The sequence below is a fragment of the Mustela putorius genome, unplaced genomic scaffold, assembly GCF_011764305.1.
Source record: "Mustela putorius furo isolate JIRA1106 unplaced genomic scaffold, ASM1176430v1.1 tig00000145_pilon_pilon_pilon, whole genome shotgun sequence".
Lineage (NCBI taxonomy): Eukaryota > Metazoa > Chordata > Mammalia > Carnivora > Mustelidae > Mustela > Mustela putorius.
The window spans coordinates 37,529,928-37,549,134 of NW_025421294.1; the positions used below are offsets into that span (position 1 = coordinate 37,529,928).

Below are 19,207 nucleotides of genomic sequence, written 5' to 3' on the forward strand. Positions count from 1 at the left end.
ACTGTGCAAGTCCTGAGGGAATAAAAGAAAGTAGTGATCTCAGCTGCTCAAAGATATGGTCCCTGGACCAGCAGCTTTGCAGGAACCCAGGAATATGTTAGAAGTACAGAATCTCAGGCCCCACCCATGACCTAATAATTTAGAATCTGCATTTTTAACAAGATTTTCAAATGGTTCCTATGCATATTAAAGTTGGAGAAGCACTGATACAGGATTGCTTATAGTGGAAAGAGACTAAATGGAGGAACCCAATAGGAAAAAAAATGACATGAGTTGGTAATTTATTGGATATAAGAATACATAAAAGAAAATAAAGTACAGACAGTCCCCTGACTTATAATGGCTCACCTTACAATTATTCTGTTTTAGAATTTTATGATGGTACAAAGTGATACATACACATTCAGTAGAAACCATACTTCACGGTTTAAATTTAGATCTTCTCTGTAGCTAGTGAGAGGTGGTATGAGACTCTCTTGTGATGCCGGTCAGTGGCAGCAAGCTGCAGCTCCCAGTCAGCTATGTGGTCATAAGGGTTAGCAACCAATAGACTTACTATTCTGTTTTTCAGTATAACATTCAATAAATTTTATGATATTTGACACTTCAGTATAAAATAAGCTTTATGTTAAATGATTTTGCCTGACTATAGACTAATTTAAGTGTTCTGTGCACATTTAAGGTAGGCTAGGCTAAGCTTTGATGTTCTATAGGTTAGTTGTATTAAATGTAATTTCTTTTTTATTTTTGAAGATTTTTTATGAGACAGAGAGAGCGAGCAAGAGGAGAGGGAGAAACACTCCCTGCTGAGTGGGGATCCCGATGCGGTTCTGGATCCCAGGACTCTGAGATCATGACCTGAGCGGAAGGCAGACACTTAAACAGCTGAGCCACCCAGGCATCCCTTAAATGCATTTTTAACTTAGGATTTATAGTTTTCAATTTATGATGGGTGTATTGGGATGTAACCTTTTATCATTCGAGGAAGATCTGAAATCCCGTATTTGTGAATCTGGATAACCGGGAATATTGAGATGGCCTGGCAGATTTTGGGGAATAAGAAAGAGCTATCTTGGGCAATCTATAGTTTGCCTTTCAGTATGTTAAGGTTTAGCTGACAGAATTTTTAAGTTGGGACATCATGTTGGATGGTGCAGAAGTTTAGGTATGGACCTCCTAGATAATCAGGTTATGAATGTGGATTTTGGAGTCAGCTGGGGGAGGTTGACTGAAGGTATAAAAATAAATGACTACTTATAAGTAAAAAGGGAAGGAAAGTACTAAGAATTGAGTTGTCAAAATTTCATAGAAGATGGAGAAATGAGGTGATTACCTCTAATCAGGGCCTGACCATACTAGATGGTCAGTATTCTCAATTTTGTTGAATTATTGGGAAACAGGAAATCAGTCCTGTCGTCTGCCTTTGAAATTTATAGATCTGATTGTATTTGAACACACCATTCTTAACAATTTCAGAAAATAACTTGGTTTGTTAACTTATTCTGGTGTGGTGTTTGCAGAAATTCTACCTGTAGTTTATTACAACCAAACTCAAGATAGACTTCTTGAGCATTCAACCCCAGAATATTCCATTAGCTCTTTTTTTTTTTTAAAGATTTTATTTATTTATTTGATAGACAGAGATCACGAGCAGGCATAGAGGCAGGCAGAGAGAGGGGGAAGCAGACTCCCCGCCAAGCAGAGAGCCTGATGTGGGGCTAGATTCTAGGAGCCCAAGATCATGACCCGAGGTGAAGGCAAGAGGCTTTAACCCACTGAGCCACCCATGCACCCCTCCAGTAGCTCTCTTGAGTTTAGTGTATGTTAGAACAAACACATTTCTCCACAAAAACCTTGTTTGTTTCTTCACCAAGAATATCATTGTCTCCTCTTTATGTATTTTCAGTGTTCCATACTACACATCATCTAATGAGGCGGTTTACTGAATTTTCTTATGCTTCTACTCTTAGGACTGAGTCTATAATTAAAAAATGAAGCAGAATTGAGCATGAGGAGGACTGAAGATTCAGTCTGTGCTTATCCCAAATGTAACAGTGGAAGTAAAAATTTTTCATATTTTCAGCGTTGGTAGCTCTGAGGCTTTTATAAGCAGAGTGCATAAAATTTTATACCAATTGGAGAGAGATGTACTGTGAAATAGGAGGTATTTCCTTTTTTTTTTTTTTTTTTTTAAGATTTACTTGAGAGAGAGAAAAACAGGGGAAAGTGGGGAAGAGAGAGAGAGAGAGAGAGAAACTCTAGCAGAGTCCTTGATGAGCAGGGATCCCGATGTGGGGTTCAATCCCATGACCTTGAGATCATGACCTGAGTTGAAATCCGAAATTCTGACACTTAACTGAGTCACCCAAGCACCCCAGGAGGCATTTACTTGATGTAAAGTAGAAGGTGCTTGATTTTACCAGGAGGAGTAGATCTGTGGGGAAAGACCTAAAGGAAAATAAGGCAGCAAGAAGCTATAGTTTGGAAATACAGTGGAATTCTGGGTAGGTAAGTTTGGTAGGTTATGAGAACTTTTAGGTCCGGGGTGCTACAGTTGGAAGATAGTAAGATATGGAGAATGCTCTTTGGGATGAGATTTAAGCACTTGAATTTATATTAAAAATTGACATGGGATGTTGTAGCCCCTACTGAATAAGCTACCTTCTGTTGGGCTAGTCCCCTTTTGTTCTCAATTTTCTAACATATAAAGGGTTGATGTTTCTTCCCAGTCAGTATTGTCTTGGAATTTATGTTGGAATGGCATTTTTTAAAGATTCTTGCTATGGATATTAAACGGACTCTTTTTTTCACCTCTGACTGTATTTAGAAATCATTTGCTAGTACCGTATGCTATGAATAGAATCTTTTAAAATCTTTAAGCCATTAGAAATGATGAGGATCTTCATTCTTCTGATTTTTTGATAGCCCTAGTCTCTAACACCTCTCAATTTTAATAGATGGATTTTATTTTTAAATTTATCTGATTTTTTACTGTAAATGCAAAGCTTTGGCAGCATCTTGCTAGTAGTACTATACTCAGGTGAGCCTTCTGATAAGAATGATTATTGAGGGGACACCTGGGTGGGTCAGTGGGTTAAAGCCTCTGCCTTCGGCTCAGGTCATGATCTCGGGGTCCTGGGATCGGGCCTGCATCAGGCTCTCTGCTCGCTGGGGAGCCTGCTTCCCTTCCTCTCTCTGACTGCCTCTCTGCCTACTTGTGATCTCTCTCTCTCTTTCTCTGTCAAATAAATAAATAAAATCTTTTTAAAAAAAGTGTTTATTGAGTGTTGATCACTTATAATAAGGAACTTGTACTGTTATATTAATAAATCAATTAATCTCTCTTGTGGTTTTTGACCAAAACACATTCTTCTCTTGTTTCTTTTTTCCTTTTTTTTTGGACAGAGAGAGATCACAAGTAGGCAGAGAGGCAGGCAGAGAGAGAGAGAGGAGGAAGCAGGCTCCCCGCTGAGCAGAGAGCCCGATACGGGACCCGATTTCAGGACCCTGAGATCATGACCTGAGCCGAAGGCAGCGGTTTAACCCACTGAGCCACCCCAGGCACCCTCTTGTTTCTTTTTTTTAAGGATTTTATTTATTTGACAGAGATCACAAGTAGGCAGAGAGGCAAGGGGTGGGGGGGGGGGGAGAGAGAGAGAGCGAGCAAGCTGAGCTGAGAGCCCGATGCGGGGCTTGATCCCAGGACCCTAAGATCATGACCTAAGCCAAAGGCAGAGGCTTTACGCCCCGTCTTCTCTTGTTTCAAGAAAGCATTAGGTTGACTTCATTTAGCAACATGATCATGTTAATTGGGCATGATGATCAATTTGCTGATTTAGTGATTCTCTTCATTTTTCCTTACTGCAGACCACCTGAATGGTTTATCTTCATTTGGTGGACCATTGCACCTGATTCTTCCCGCCGCCCCTCACCATCCCTACCCAGCTTTCTGCTTCTGCTTATCGGGCATACTAGGCTACCAACAAGCTCCTCATGATTCACTGGTAGTTCAAGGACCATAGGTTGAGACTTTACTAACGCGTATGTACTTAAAGATGCATGTGTGTTGGCCAAGAACAATCAGCATGTTTTCACCTTGCATCAGCTACTTTGACTTGCAGTCAGTAAGAATCAAGTTTGTTTTTGAATATATTCCATATATTCAGCTGAGCTGTTAAATATTGCCGAGTATACATTGGGCGTTATAATGACATTTTTTGCATGTTTTCAATAAAACTTTTAGGCAGTTCCATTATAACTGTGTTTCAGAAGTGGAATTTCTGTTGAAGTTAGACGTCTAAAGAAAAAAAATCTTAATGTGTCAGAATCATTTTAAGTGAATTTTACTTGAGTGTGAGGAGGTCTTGATACACATTTGTCAAAGACTTGACTAAATAATGAGTTAATGATTTTTGGACTTTTCTGATCAAGTCCTCACAGGAAACCCTTTAAATAATTTTTTGCATTTCCTGGAATTGGCTCCTAGGTATAAGCAAAAGCAGACCTATTTGGGTCAGTTCAGATAGTTTCCGTGCTTTGGACTATGTGACTTCATATCAAAGGGGCAGATCTAGACTCAGATCACTCAGTTATGCTTTATGATAAACTATCACTTTTAACTCAGGGCAAACACTGTTTTTTAGGTGAGATGCTTCCTGAAACTTTTAAAAATAGCCAGCCTCCATTATTTCTAATTGCCAGCACTTGAAGCTAACTATAAACAGATACAAATAAGACCTGCTCTATGATATCAAGTGGATTATAGTCTAATGGAGGAATCACATGTTTAATTAGGAAAAGTTTTACAACGAAAAAATAATATGGAAATTCAGGGAGTAGTGGGGAGCAGAGTCAGAAAACTTCACTGAAGAGGTGGTATAAGTAGTTGGTCTTAAAAGAGAAGAAGCTGGAAGAAAAGCAGAAGGTCATCTTGTATGCAGAGGAAATTACTTGTATAGAAATATGAGAAAACATGGCATCTGGGGGGACTGGCAAGAAGTTTGTGGATGGGGTAGGTGAAATGTGAAGTTATTTAAGTTATGTTATCAGATTTTTGAAGGCAGAATTGCCATAATTAATAGACCAAGTTGGGAGACAGTATAGGTGATACTATTTAAGTGGTTTTTTGTTTTTGTTTTGGTGCATCTAACAAACTTTCCCATTTAACGCTGCATTCTGAGGTTATTTTATATAAAATTGTGATGTACTAAGTTGTTACAATCTTTAACAGATTTTTATTCTTTTGCAGTTTTTAATCATATTGTCACATATTAAGTGTAAGAAATGTGTTTAACTTTTTTTTACATGCACGAGGGGCACCTGGCTGGCTGGGTCGCAAGAACATCCAGCACTTGATCTTGGGATCATGAGTTCGAGCCCCATGTTGGGTGTAAAGATTACTTTTTTAAAAACCACACATACTCCGGCGCCTGGGTGGCTCAGTGGGTTAAGCCGCTGCCTTCGGCTCGGGTCGTGATCTCAGGGTCCTGGGATCGAGTCCCGCCCGCATCGGGCACTCTGCTCAGCAGGGAGCCTGCTTCCTCCTCTCTCTCTCTCTCTCTGCCTGCCTCTCTGCCTGCTTGTGATCTCTCTCTGTCAAGTAAATAAATAAAATCTTAAAAAAAAAAAAAACCACACATACAACTTTTTTATTGTATGTGTGTGTTTGTCTCAGATCAGTTTTTGTCTCTTGTGTCTTAGTTTTCTGCCACACGGAAAGAGTTTGTGCTAAGATTGTACAGACCTGCATCAGTTTTAATGTCTTGAGAAAAGGCCTGCATTAGCTGTGGTACTTTGGGCTCAGTTTCTTACGTGGTTAAAAGAAGAAAATGGATTAAATCATTGTCAAGATTATATCTAATTCTTCTTTTAAAGATTTTTAATGACAATTTTCAGGCATATTGAAAAATTGAAAGACTCTTAACACAACAAATGTTTGAATACCCATCAGTTGTGTGTGTATAAATATTTGCTTAAATGAGAGTACAGACATCCTGACACTTCAATATACAAATACCATTATCACTACTAAGATCTAGTCCTTAATCAGAATCTACCAATTATCCTCAGAATGTCTTGTATTTATAGCTATTTTTTAAAATTGTATTTGGTATTTATTTGAGAGAGAGGGAGCACAAGCAGATGGAAGGAAAGGGAGAAGTAGCTCCCCACTTATGACCTGAGCCAAAGGCAGTTGCTTAACCAACTGAGCCACACAGTTGGTTCTCTTTTATAGCTTTTTATTTTTTTTTCCAAATTAGGACATATTCAGCATTTAGACATTGCATTTGTTTTTGTCTCTAATCTTTTTACATCTTGAACAGCTCCTCCTCTTTTCTTCCCTGTAACACTGATTTTTTTTTTTTGAAGAGTATTGTAGAGGGGTGCCTACACCCAGTGCTCATTACATCACATGCCCTTCTTAATGCCCATCACCCCATTACCCCCCACCCCCCCTCCCTCCAGCAACCCTCAGTTTGTTCCCTATGATTAAGGGTCTCTTGAGGCGCTTGAGTGGCTCAGATGATTAAGCCTCTGTCTTTGGCTCAGGTTGTGATTTCCAGATCCTACGGTCAAGCCCCACATCGGGCTCCTGGCTCAGCAGGGAGTCTGCTTCTCCCTCTGCCTCTCCCCCCTTGTTCGTGCTCTCTGTCTCTCAAATGAATAAATAAAATCTTTAAAAAAAGAACCTCTTATGGTTTGTCTCCCTCTCTGATTTCTTCTTACTTTATCTTTCCCTCCCTTCCTCTATGCTACTGTTTTGTTTCTTAAATTCCGTAAGAGTGAAATCATGATAATTGTCTTTCTCTGATTGACTTATTTCACTTAGCCTAATACCCTCCAGTTTCATCCTCTTTGTTGCAAATGGCAAGATTTCATTTTTTTTGATGGCTGAGTAAAGTTCTATTGTATATATATCACTTTATCCATTCATCTGTCAGTGGGCATCTTTCCATAGTTTGGCTATTGTAGGTATTGCTGCTATAAACAATGGGATGTAGGTGCCCATTCAGATCGCTACATTTATATCTTTGGGTTAAATACCTACTAGTGCAATTGCTGGGTCATAGGGTAGCTCTATTTTTAGCTTTTTGAGGAACCTCATTCCAGAGTGGCTGTACCAGCTTGCATTCCCATCAGCGGTGTAAGAGGGTTCCCCTTTCTCTGCATCCTTGCCAACATCTGTTGTTTTCTAACTTGTTAATTTTAGCCATTCTGACTGGTGTGAGGTGGTATATCATTGTGGTTGTGATTTGTATTTCCCTGATGCCGAGTGATGTTGAGCATTTTTTCATGTGTCTGTTGGCCGTTTGTATGTCTGGAGAAATGTCCCTTCATTTCTTCTCACCATTTCTTGGATTACTTGTTCTTTTAGAAGTTTTAAGTTTGTAAGTTCTTTATAAATTTTGTGGACATTAGCCCTTTACCTGTTAGGACATTTATAAATATCTTCTCCAATTCTGTAGGTTGTCTTTGGTTTTGTTGATTGTTTTCTTTGTTGTGCAAAGCTCTGTATCTTGAAGTCCCAATAGTTCATTATTGCCTTTGTTTCCCTTGCCTTTGGAGACATGTTTGGCCAGAAGTTGTTGCTGAGGTCAAAGAGGTTGCTGCCTGTTCTCTAGGATTTTGATGGGATTCCTCTCACATTTAGATATTTCATCGATTTGAGTATGGTGTAAGGAAATGGTCCAGTTTCATTCTTCTGCATGTGACCGTCCAATTTTCCCAACACCATTTGTTGAAGAGACTATCTTTTTTCCGTTGGATATTCTTTCCTGCTTTGTCAAAGATTAGTTGACCATATATTTGAGGGTCCATATTTGGGTTCTCTATAATTGTATATATTTAAACTTAACAGTGTCATGATTTGATATACATATACATTATGGAACTGTTATCAAAATCAAGATAGATAACGGACACATTCATTACCTTACATAGTTAACTTTGTGGGGAGTGGGGTAAGAAAGCTTAAGATCTACTCTCAGCAACATTCAAGGCTACAATCCCTGTTACTATAGTCACCATGTTGTACATTATTAGGTCTTCAGAGCTTATTCTTCCTATAACTGCAGGTTTGTTCCCTTTGTATCACTTTCTCCCATTTTTACAAAAATCTTCTTTCATTGTAATTTTTCAACGTTACTTACCTTCTCAGAATGTAAGCTACATTGGACATGGTACAGACTTCATAATACTTGAGGCTTCATAATACCTTAGCCTCAATTAACAGTTGTGTGAAATACATCTATAAGTTTGTAAGGTGTTTAGGAGAAAGTAAAATTCTCCTAATAAAAGCCTTACTTAATTCTAGAACAAGAACTTTGTTAAATAGGACCGTGTAGTGTAATGAAAATTCTAATTCCACCTCTGTCTCTCTACATCTATGACCATAAGTAAGTCACTTGATTTCCTCATTTCTTAGATCTTTTTCTCAACTATAAAATGAGCATGTTGGATGAGATCAGTGTAGTCAAACGTTTTTAACAGTTGAATGCTTTTTTAGATATACCTTACATCGAACACAAAGGTGTCAGCCTCAGTATTTCATTTTCTTTTGATTGTACAGTCACTAAAAAATAAAAGTAAATTATTTAGAGTCTTATAAAGTCTGTAAGATTTTTTTGAAGTTCAAATCACTATCAACTATACTCAAAAATTATGTTATATGTTTTAAAAAAAATCATTTTTAAATATTTGATTTATTTATTTGACAAAGACACAACAAGAGAGGGAACAGAAGCAGGGGAAGTGGGAGAGGGAAAAGCAGGCTTCCCGCCGAGTAGGGAGCCCAATGTGGGACTTGATCCCAGGACCCTGGGATTGTGACTTGAGCATAAGGTAGATGCTTAACGAATGAGCCACCCAGGCACCCCGACTTAAGTTATATTTTTGCTGAGCATTTTTGAGTTACTTTTTGTAATGAGAGAATATACTAAGCAGGTGCACCTGAGCTTATTGTGACAATTAGTGGAGCCAGATATGCAAGGTGCTCTATTAGTGTGTTCACTGATTCAGTGTTACGTGAGTGGACATGTATGTCCCTGTAGTAATAAAAGGCACTGTGTAGAGCTCTGGTTTTCCCAGTCAGTGACACATTTCAAGAAGTTCCCTAAGTTTCATATGTGCATAGGGATGGTAAGAGAAACTTCATTCCACTGTCTCCATGGTCAGTTTCATGACGAACATGTTTCATGATGGCCTGTATGTTTGAAATTTTAACATTTGATGGGTGGGTGCTTATTATTATTCTTAAAAATAACAAATGGGGCATCTGGGTGGCTCAGGTGGTTAAAGCATCTGACTCTTGGTTTCATGATCTTAGAGTCTTGGGACTGAGCTTCCTGTGAGCCCCATGTCAGGCTCCCTGCTCACTGGGGAGTCTCTTTCTCCTCCCTCTGCCACTCCCTCTGCTCAGTGCTCTCTCTCTCTTTCTCTCTGAAAAAAACTTCCTTAAAAAAGATTTATTTATTTATTTCAAAGAGAGTAAGAAAGAGCACCAAGCGGAGTGGGGAGGAGCAGAGGGAGAGTGAGAAGCAGGCTTCTCACTGAGCTGGGAGCTTGATGTGGGGCTGGATCCAAGGACCCCGAGATCATGACCCAGGCTGAAGGCAGATGCTTAACCGACCACCAGGCTATCCCATAAGTAAAAAAAATTCTTAAAATATATACATATTTATATATTTTACATATAATTTGAATTCTGTTTGTAGAACTCTAAAGCATCAGTTGTTTTGTTTCCTTGAGTTCTTTGAAACCAGTTTTTAAAATGGGGTGATTAGGGACACCTGAGTGGCTCAGTCAGTTGGGCATCTGCCTTCAGCTCAGGTCATGATCTCAGGGTCTTGGGATCGAGTCCCACATCAGGTTCCTCACTCAGCAGTGAGTCTGCTTCTCCCTCTCCCTCTGCTCTACTCCTTCCCCCCAGCTCATGCTCTCTCTCTTTCTCAAATAAATAAATAAAAATCTTAAAAAAAAAAATTAGGTGACTAGGTCCTAGAAAAAATTTTTAGCACATAATTTCAATCAGTTTTTCTCTACTCTGAGAATAGGTATACTGTTGAGGGCATTGTACTAGATATTTGAAGTTTCAAACAATTACTGAAAAAATAATACAATATTAATTAAGTTTACACAATTTAGAGAAGTAAAATGCTACCCAAATTAATTTTAACACTAAGAAAGCTTGAAAAACAAACAAAGGAAAGGTAAAACATTAAAAATAGTGAAGGGAGGGGTACCTGGCTGGCTAAGTCAGTAGAGCATGTGACTCTTGGAATCATGAGTTCCAGCCCCACAGTGGGAAAAAATAGTGAAAGGAATCAATAAGGTGATGACTGTTGTTTCTGTATTACTAATTGCAGTCTGATTATATAGATTTGGAAGTTTGATTTGTCTTCGCTAGGGACAAGTGTTCTGGTGATCTTTCTCTTCCAGAGCAACTTTTGGCTTCATAATATACTTTGTAAGTGAAGCTGTTTCATTATTTAAGATGTGGACTTTACCTCTCAGCCCATTTGAAGCTGGAAATGCACCTTAGCACTGTTAGGCCTACTCCTCTGACACAGCTTCACTTTTTTCCTTCCTCTCTTGGGCATGAAATATTTCAACTCTTTGCCTACAGTTCGAAATATTTCAACTCTTTGCCTACTGTTAGGGCACGCTTGTGTTATGTTTAAACTTCGAAAGGTCAGGGAGGTAGTGCTTAAGAGAAAAGGGGTTGACAAATGAGAACTTGTGTTTGAAAGATATGACTGTGGATAATGAAGGAAGAACCAGAATCAGATGAGATGCTAGTAGGTGAGGTCTGGTGTCTGTCATATTTGTAGTCTAACATTCCTGGACTAGATGGAGATGAAACATAGAAGGAATGTCATTGGAAGAGCTTTGCACCTAGTCAGCAGAACGTGGCTTCTTTCCTTTTCAGGGGTTTTGACCTATTTATTTGGAATGTAAATATTTGCTGTGAAGTGCTTTTTTATTATAGTTCTTAAAAATAGTATGGCCCCCTCCCTTTGTTGAGAAACTGCTTTTAGAAATTATTTATTTCCTTGTTTATTTCCTGTCTTACCTCACCACATTGTAAGCTCTGGGAAGTCAGGGGGGTCATGTCTGATTTTTTTCCTTATTGTATCCTTAGAATGTAGTATAATTCATGATGCATATATGTATGCATTAAATAGTTCCTGATGGGCTAAGTAAGTGAAACAATGAATACATAGTTGTGACTATTTTATCACTTGGAAAGTGAAAAGTTTACCACTTGGTTTTAATTATTTAATTTGCTTTTTGAATGAAATTATTTTACTCATTCCTTAGTTGTACTAAAACCCATTATCTTTAGGGATTCCTCACAATAATTAACTCTGGGATAGATTCTTTTTTGCCCATTTGATGAAAGGAGGCAGTAATCTAATTTGCTTATTAAGGTCTCCCTGCTTATTTTGTGTTTATTTGTGTGTTATTTTCTTCTGTCATCCTTAGTAAACCTAGTCATGATTCAAATTGCTTTGCATATGAAAAGAGTTAATTATATTTATTGCCCACTCAGCCCAGTAGAATTGTTGGGCTGCCCTTTAGCTGAATCTGTACTTACATTGAATGCAGCAGAAATTCAGTTTTCACATACAGCCTCTAAAATTATATTAGTGGGGAGTAATGAAGGCACCCTTTATGAGTTCTCTGAATTTAGGGGTTTTTGTTTGTTTTGTGAGTTATTTTCAGCAGACATTTTGGGGGATGTTGGAGGAGGGCAAAATCTAGGGACAAGTAGGATGAAACTGATCTTTGAAGTATTTAAAGATTAAGTGTACTTTGGGGGTCTAAACCACACTTTTCTATATAAAAAGTATAAGGAGCTTATGTTTGGGGGAAAATCCATTTAATTGTGCAAATACAATCTTATAACGTATAACTTTAAAGACATGCCTTGTGTTATAAGATATTTAGTAATGCAGGGACGCCTGGGTGGCTCAGTTGGTTAAGCAGCTGCCTTCCGCTCAGGTCATGATCCCAGCGTCCTGGGATCGAGTCCCACATCGGGCTCCTTGCTCAGCAGGGAGCCTGCTTCTCCCTCTGCCTCTGTCTGCCATTCTCTCTGCCTGTGCTCGCTCTCTCCCTCTCCCTCTGATAAATAAATAAAATCTTTAAAAAAAAAAAAGATATTTAGTAATGCAATTATGTTTCATACTTTTCATCCTATTTTTATTTATCAAAATCTCCCTTCCTGGCTATGTTATTTACACAACAAACTGAGTATACCTGTGTAACATACTTAAACTTGTATGTAATATCTCAACAGGGCCTAGTGAGTGGCATGTAAGTAACAGATTTACATAAGAAATACTTGTTGAAGAAACCTTAAAGTCATTAAAATAATGGCTTTTCGGTGTTTAAGGCTCACAAATATAATTAACAAATACGTGAGAAGAGCCTTGACTGTAATATATAATCTTTGTTATAATTTTTTATTTAAAAAAAATCTTCATATTTTCTTGATTCTTACAAGAACCTTTTGACTTTAAGGAAAGATGATGTTAATATCGCTGTTTCACAAAGGAGGAACCTCAGGCACAGAGAAGTTTTGATCTGAATAAGGAGTAAAAGGAGTATCCCAAACTGTAAGCTCCGTCTTCTGTTTTTTAATTCAGTATCATGTCCACTGATGATAAGGAGTTTGGGTTGACTTTTCTTTTCTTGCACCAGAAGTATGTGTGTTTTTCCTTTGTGGCAAGAAACATAGTTGAGTTAAAGTTAATGGAATGTGTTTCTTAAGGACCCTTGTGTTCACTTTTGTGGCCAAAATGAAGATGGTAGCAGTAAAAAATGAGGTGGGTAATTGTCTTCAATCTTAGTCAAGAAATTATATTGTTGGGGTGCCTGGGTGGCTCAGTGGGTTAAAGCCTCTGCCTTCGGCTCAGGTCATGATCTCAGGGTCCTGGGATCGAGCCCCGCATCGGGCTCTCTGTTCAGCAGGGAGCCTGCTTCCCCCACTCCTCTCTCTCTACCTGCCTCTCTGCCTACTTATGATCTCTATCTGTCAAATAAATAAATAAAATCTTTAAAAAAAAAAGAAATTATATTGTTTTTTGCAAGGTAGAAATTCTGAATTAAGATCTTAATTATCTAGGGGCGCCTGGGTGGCTCAGTGGGTTAAGCCGCTGCCTTCAGCTCAGGTCATGATCTCAGGGTCCTGGGATCGAGTCCCACATCGGGCTCTCTGCTCAGCAGGGAGCCTGCTTCCCTTCCTCTCTCTCTGCCTGCCTCTCTGCCTACTTGTGATCTCTCTCTGTCAAATAAATAAATAAATAAATCTTTAAAAAAAAAAAAAGATCTTAATTATCTAAAATTTGATTAAGTGGAAAAAAGTGTTTATCTCATTCATCTTTTGTGCCCCTCTTTTTCACTTTCACCTGTACCTCCTAATAGAGACTGAATGTTTTCAGCTTAAAATTCAGTTTATGCAAACTTGACTTGAATTTAGCAGTTGAACCTTGTGGGGAAACAAGTTTCCTTAAGGTCCTTGAAGTACAAGAAAAGAAAGATTTGTCTAATCTGAAGAAAGCTTAATAAAGTTTTTCTAGGCCTATGCTCTGAAATCACCCTTAATATAGAGTATTAGAAAATCTGTCTCAGATCATAAAGTGGTGATCGCCCCAGGGGGTGAGTTGAAGGAGATTACATGAAAGTTCTTTCTGATTATTATATCTAGCACTTAAAGGATGGGGATTGGAACCCAGAAGTGAACGAATATTTGTATTTAAAATGTCAGCATATGAACATTTGGAACCACCTTCTGGTTTTATAGTTGATAAGGGAACAGAGACCATCTCGCTCCTGAATGTGTCTTGCTCAGAACTGGGAGGGCAGACCTATGCTGGTCCCCTAATATAGTTTCATTGTGGTAGCTTATGCTCTTTGGCAGTCACCAATATATTTCTGCCTTGAACTTTAGTTACCCTGGGAATAATAATTTTAGCTTGGTGATTAAAAGGCATTTGGGCCTTTATTCATTGTCATATTGCCAAAAATTAACACATAGGGCCTATTGAACACATCCTTCTATGAATTTGGATTTTGATGCTCTAGGTTTGTGATGGTTGCATGATGTTTTGGATGCCTGTCTCTTACTAAATGACTCAAGTAGTTTATATGTCCTTTAACATCTCATAATTTTGAACTGAAAAATTGAGATGTGTGTGCCACCACATATAAATAGGACATAATGAAAGCTAACTTGAGAAACAATAAAATGATACCCAGTACTTCTGGAATGAACATTGAATGAGATACTTCAGCTGTAACAAGAGAATGGGGAGAGTTGCTTATCTGTTACTGAAGCTACCCTTGGAAGCAAAGAGACTGTCTTTTTGTATTGGACCTGTCATGGGGTAGGAAATAGGTTCTTGTATTTGCATTATTGTTTTCTGTATACCAATACTGAAGATTCTGACTTGAAATTACAATGTAACCGCATAGGGCAAAGAAATGACTAAAAAACATTTAACTTTTTTTTCTGTAATGGTTGTCTTAAGCATTTTAAGATGGGAATAATAAATATCCTCATTTTAAGAATAAATTTCCTTATTTTAAGGTGCATTTCAGTGATAAAGATAATTTTTTTCAGTTTGGAATAAGCATGAATACTAAAAGCCTAAATACTAAAAGTGTGAGAAGTTCTACCATTTATTAAAGAGGGAGGAAAAAGAAATTTTCTGATGAGACATTGAGGGAGATTAAAGAAAATTAGGATGTAGAATAAAATTCAGTTTCCATTGAGAAGTAATTCTGCTTTAATAATAGGTAGTATCAAACACATTGGCAAGTTATTTTTGTACTGATGTCTTGGGGGAAATGCTATACAATTTTAATGAGTAGGAAAGTGTTGACTAATGATGTCTTTGCATTTATTCCTGATACTGTCTAAAAGCTACTTACAGCATTGCTAAACCGGTCAGAAGTTCAGACTTGAACATTTGTAAGATTGCTTTCTAGTTAAGAAAGGAGAGTAATTGAAGCTTTTTATTCCTATATGTGACATGTCCATTATATATATATGATATATATAAAAATAGACATACACAAAATATATATTATGTATGTATTATTATTTTTTGTGTATTCTTATATATGGTCTCTTATGTGAGAACTTATTTAGGACTAATCTTTTCTAACTGTATATATTTATGGTCATTTAAAAAACTTATAAATAACGCTTTTGTAAAAAAAATTTTTATTTTTTTAAGTTAAAAAATTTTTTTTTTAGATTTTATTCATTCATTTGACAGAGAGAGGTAGAGAGAGCATAAGCAGGGGGAGCAGTAGAGGGAAAGGGAGAAGCAGACTTCCCTCTGAGCAAGGAGCCTAACACAGGGCTCCATCCCAGGACCCTGGGATCATGACCCAAGCCAAAGGCAGATGCCTAACCCACTGAGCCAACCAGTTGCCCTGTAAAAAATTTTTTAAAAGTTAAGGAGCATATTTAAGAAAAAGTAAATCACATTTATCCTTCCACCTAACAGACATTTTGGTGTGCATTCTTTCATACTCATGTTGTATACTGTATGTATAAAAAAAGCAAAAATCATACATTAAGAGAAATGTGCATTTTTAGTCATTGTAGCTATGCTTTTAGAGCAGTTAGGCTTCGAGAGTTTGACTTTACTCATGTTCTAGGATATAATGGAAATGTCATTGTTAGCTTTTCATTTCGGGAGAGATTATCAGTATTTTTTCTAAAATTAATCTGGCTCTCTGTTTTGAAAGGTAAGAATTAGTAGAGTCACCACAATGAAGTGAGAGATGTACTTCTTGGGACTTAATCTGAAGAAATGCAATGTAAACTAGAGCAAAGGAAAAACCTTGCTATAATTGAGCAAGTTTCCCAAGGCATTTATGTGTGCAGTTTGTGAGAGTATGTATTCCTTATGACATTACTTCCTTCAGAACAGTGCACTTAAATAAGCTAAAAGTAAAGCTTTGTGTTTTGTAATGTTAATAGCCATAGATGCAATTTTAAAGAATTAAGTGACATTCAAGATCTGTCTTTTCCCGTTACTCTAACCCCAAGGTGGTACAGTTTCTAGTAGTTTCTGTTGATTGTTTGCATCAAATATCACTTTCTGATAACTTGGTGGAGAGAGAGATTTTGATGATTGAGTCCTAGTTCTGCTTTACAGATTTTGTTGCAAAATCTTGTACAAGCCAAAATACCATTATGTTCTATGAGTCTGTTGAACATACTCTTTGACTCTGACCTGTTGTTAAAAGTAAGAGGGCTTTGACTGCACTTAGAAGCCCATTAAAAGAAAAGGACTTGGCAAATGAGTGTAATTCAAGTAAAGTGCATTTACCCACATTTTGGCCAATTTCTCAAGCAAAGGAAACTTTTCAGTTTGAAAATGGAGACCCCCTTGAATAGAGTCTTACGGATCACTGGTGGCTTAGGAAACACTTTGTACTTTTCTTGGCAGCAGCTCGGGACAGGCATCAACATGTTTTTGGTAACTGGTGTATGCTGTCTGGGAAATAGCGTGCAGTTTGGGCAGTTGAGACCCATGCCAACTTGCTGTGCCATCCTAAGCACTGGTTCACACCTTCATCATAGATCGTTGTGACCTGACAGATTGGTTATCATGTTGATTTACTTTGGAAGGGTAGGTGAAAGTTGAACAATCCAGTAACTCTTAAAGCAATGAGACAGTAAAGGCCTAGTGGCTAAGAGTATGAACCTTGGAATCCGTCTCAGTTTGATCGCAGCTGTAACATCTAGCATTATGATCTTTGGGAGATTTTTATTTGTATTAATTTAACAGACATTTAGGTATTGTTTTTTTATATATGCTTGGCAATGTTCTAATTGTGTCTGTGAGAAATATTACTCCATTAAATCTTTGTAACAATCCAATTAAACTTATTATTATTTTTTTTAAATTTTATTTATTTATTTATTTGTCAGAGAGAGAGAGAGAGAGGAGCGAGAGTGAGCACAGGCAGACAGAGTGGCAGGTAGAGGCAGAGGCAGAAGCAGGCTCCCTGCCAAGCAAGGAGCCGGATGTGGGACTAGATCCCAGGACGCTGGGATCATGACCTGGGCCAAAGGCAGCTGCTTAACCAACTGAGCCACCCAGGCGTCCCCCAATTAAACTTATTTTATTATTGCCATATCCTCCTCCCCACTTAGATATTTTGGCTTTTAAGTTTTCTTCCTCATTTTAAGACAGAGATTATACTGGCGTTGAGAGTGTTCAGTAGGACAGTATATAGATAGCACTCTTCACAGTGACTGGGCCATAGTAGCATTCTCTATTGACCTACTATTTCTGAAAAAAAGCAATATTTTGTGGCAGACTGCTTCTTTCTATACCTGTGATGCTACAATCAGAGTGATGGGGTCATTGCCGGCAGGTACTTCTAAATCCTTACAGGAATATTCTTGCAAATTCCTGAAGAATTTTGAGGTGGTCAGGGAAAGTCTTAAAAAATCTAATTCCATCCAGACACAGCCTGCACCATTATAGGGCCCTGGTCTTTGCAGCCTTAGTGAGATCTTGGTTAATAACATGGTTGCTCTCCCAAATCCAAATCTATACCTAAGGAATTGTCAAAAGGTCACAGGTCTTTTTTGTTTGTTTTACTTTATTTTAAAATATGTCAGACTTAAAGAAAGTTGCAAAAAATGGTAGAAGGAAGTTCTGTATGCCCTTCATTCAGATTTTCCCAAATGTTACATTTTATCACATCTGCTTTATAATCTTTCTTTATATATATGTACATAAGTTTAAATACTTACATTTTCTTCAACCATTTGATAAGTTGCAGACAGGAAATCTTTTTACCCCAAAATACTTCAGTGAGTGTATAGTTCCTAAAAGCAAATACATTCTCTTATATAACCACCACACAATTATCAAAATCAGGACCTTAATATTGATATAATGCTAATATTTGCTCTGTGGACTTCAGGCAATTTCATCATTATCTTCACTGATATTCAAAGAAAATCTCCCAGGATCATGCATTTTGTTTAGTTGTCTACTTTAGTCTACTTTAATCTGGAGCTCTTCTGGAGACTTTTCAATCTTTCATGATTTTGTTATTTTGAAACATACAGATACAGGCCAGTTATTTTGTGGTGTTCATTAATTTAAATTTTTCTGATGTTTCATCAAGCTTGGCTTCCTCATGATTATGTAGTTGGGGCAAGAATACCACAGAGATTGTGTCCTTCCCAGTGCATGATGTCAGGAGTCACATACACAGTTGAATCTGTATATTCAACAGAAAAATGTTTGTTTTCCCATTATTGGTGAAGTTAATTTTTTTTTTAAAGATTTTATTTATTTGACAGACAGAGATCACAAGTAGGCAAAGAGGCAGGCAGAGAGAGAGTGAGAGAAGGAAGCAGGCTCCCTGCTGAGCAGAGAGCCCGATGTGGGACTCGATCCCAAGACCCTGAGATCATGACCTGAGCCGAAGGCAGCAGCTTAACCCACTGAGCCACCCAGGCGCCCGGTGAAGTTAATTTTGATCAGTTATGGTTCCAGCTAAGTTTCTTCACTGCAAAGTTAATAACATTTTTCCTATGGAAATAATAAGTATCTAATAGGAAGATTGAGTTTATGTAAATATTTTGTTTCTTATCCAATAGATACCTCTCATATCCATTAATAATTGTTGCCTCAAATAATTATAGTGGTTGTCAAATGGTGATTTTTTTAAATGTCACTTTTATAATTATTAATAAGTTTATATATTTTTAGAAATATACTTGAGAGAGAGTGAGAGAGAGCGCATAAGCAGGGGCAGAGGGAGAAGCAGGGAGACTGATGTGGGGCTAGATCCCCGGACCCTGGGATCATGACCTGAGTCAAAGGCAGTGGCTTAACCCACCAAGCCATCCAGGCACCCCTAGAATGTATATTTTAGTTATTGAACGTTACTGCTATAGGATCTCCCTTTCTGCTCTCTTTAAGCAATAGTAAGTTTCTTAGTTCTTACCTTGTCATTAGGGAGAAAGCTTTCAGTATTTATTGAGTATGATTTTAGCTGTGGGTTTTTTTATTAAGATCCTTTACCATTTTGTGGAAGCGCCCTTCTGTTCTTAGCTTTTTGAGTGTTTTTATCGTGAAAGAATAATGCGTTTTATCAGGTAACTCTTTTTTATTCATAGAGATGATTGCATGTTTTTTTCTTCATTCTTTAATGT

At 37.7% G+C, this 19,207-nt stretch overlaps 1 protein-coding gene across 3 annotated transcripts in view; it reads left to right on the forward strand.

Annotated features, from left to right (window-relative positions):
• Positions 1-19,207, forward strand: part of UBTD2 (ubiquitin domain containing 2) — a 63,738-nt gene that overhangs the window by 5,705 nt on the left and 38,826 nt on the right. The window contains exon 1 of one of the 3 annotated variants that reach the window (XM_045075604.1): positions 12,506-12,620. The exons of the other annotated variants lie outside the window; for them this stretch is intronic. The gene's annotated coding sequence lies outside the window, so the exon portion shown is untranslated. Of the gene's footprint in view, positions 1-12,505; positions 12,621-19,207 lie in introns of those variants that run through there. 3 annotated transcript variants of the gene reach the window in all.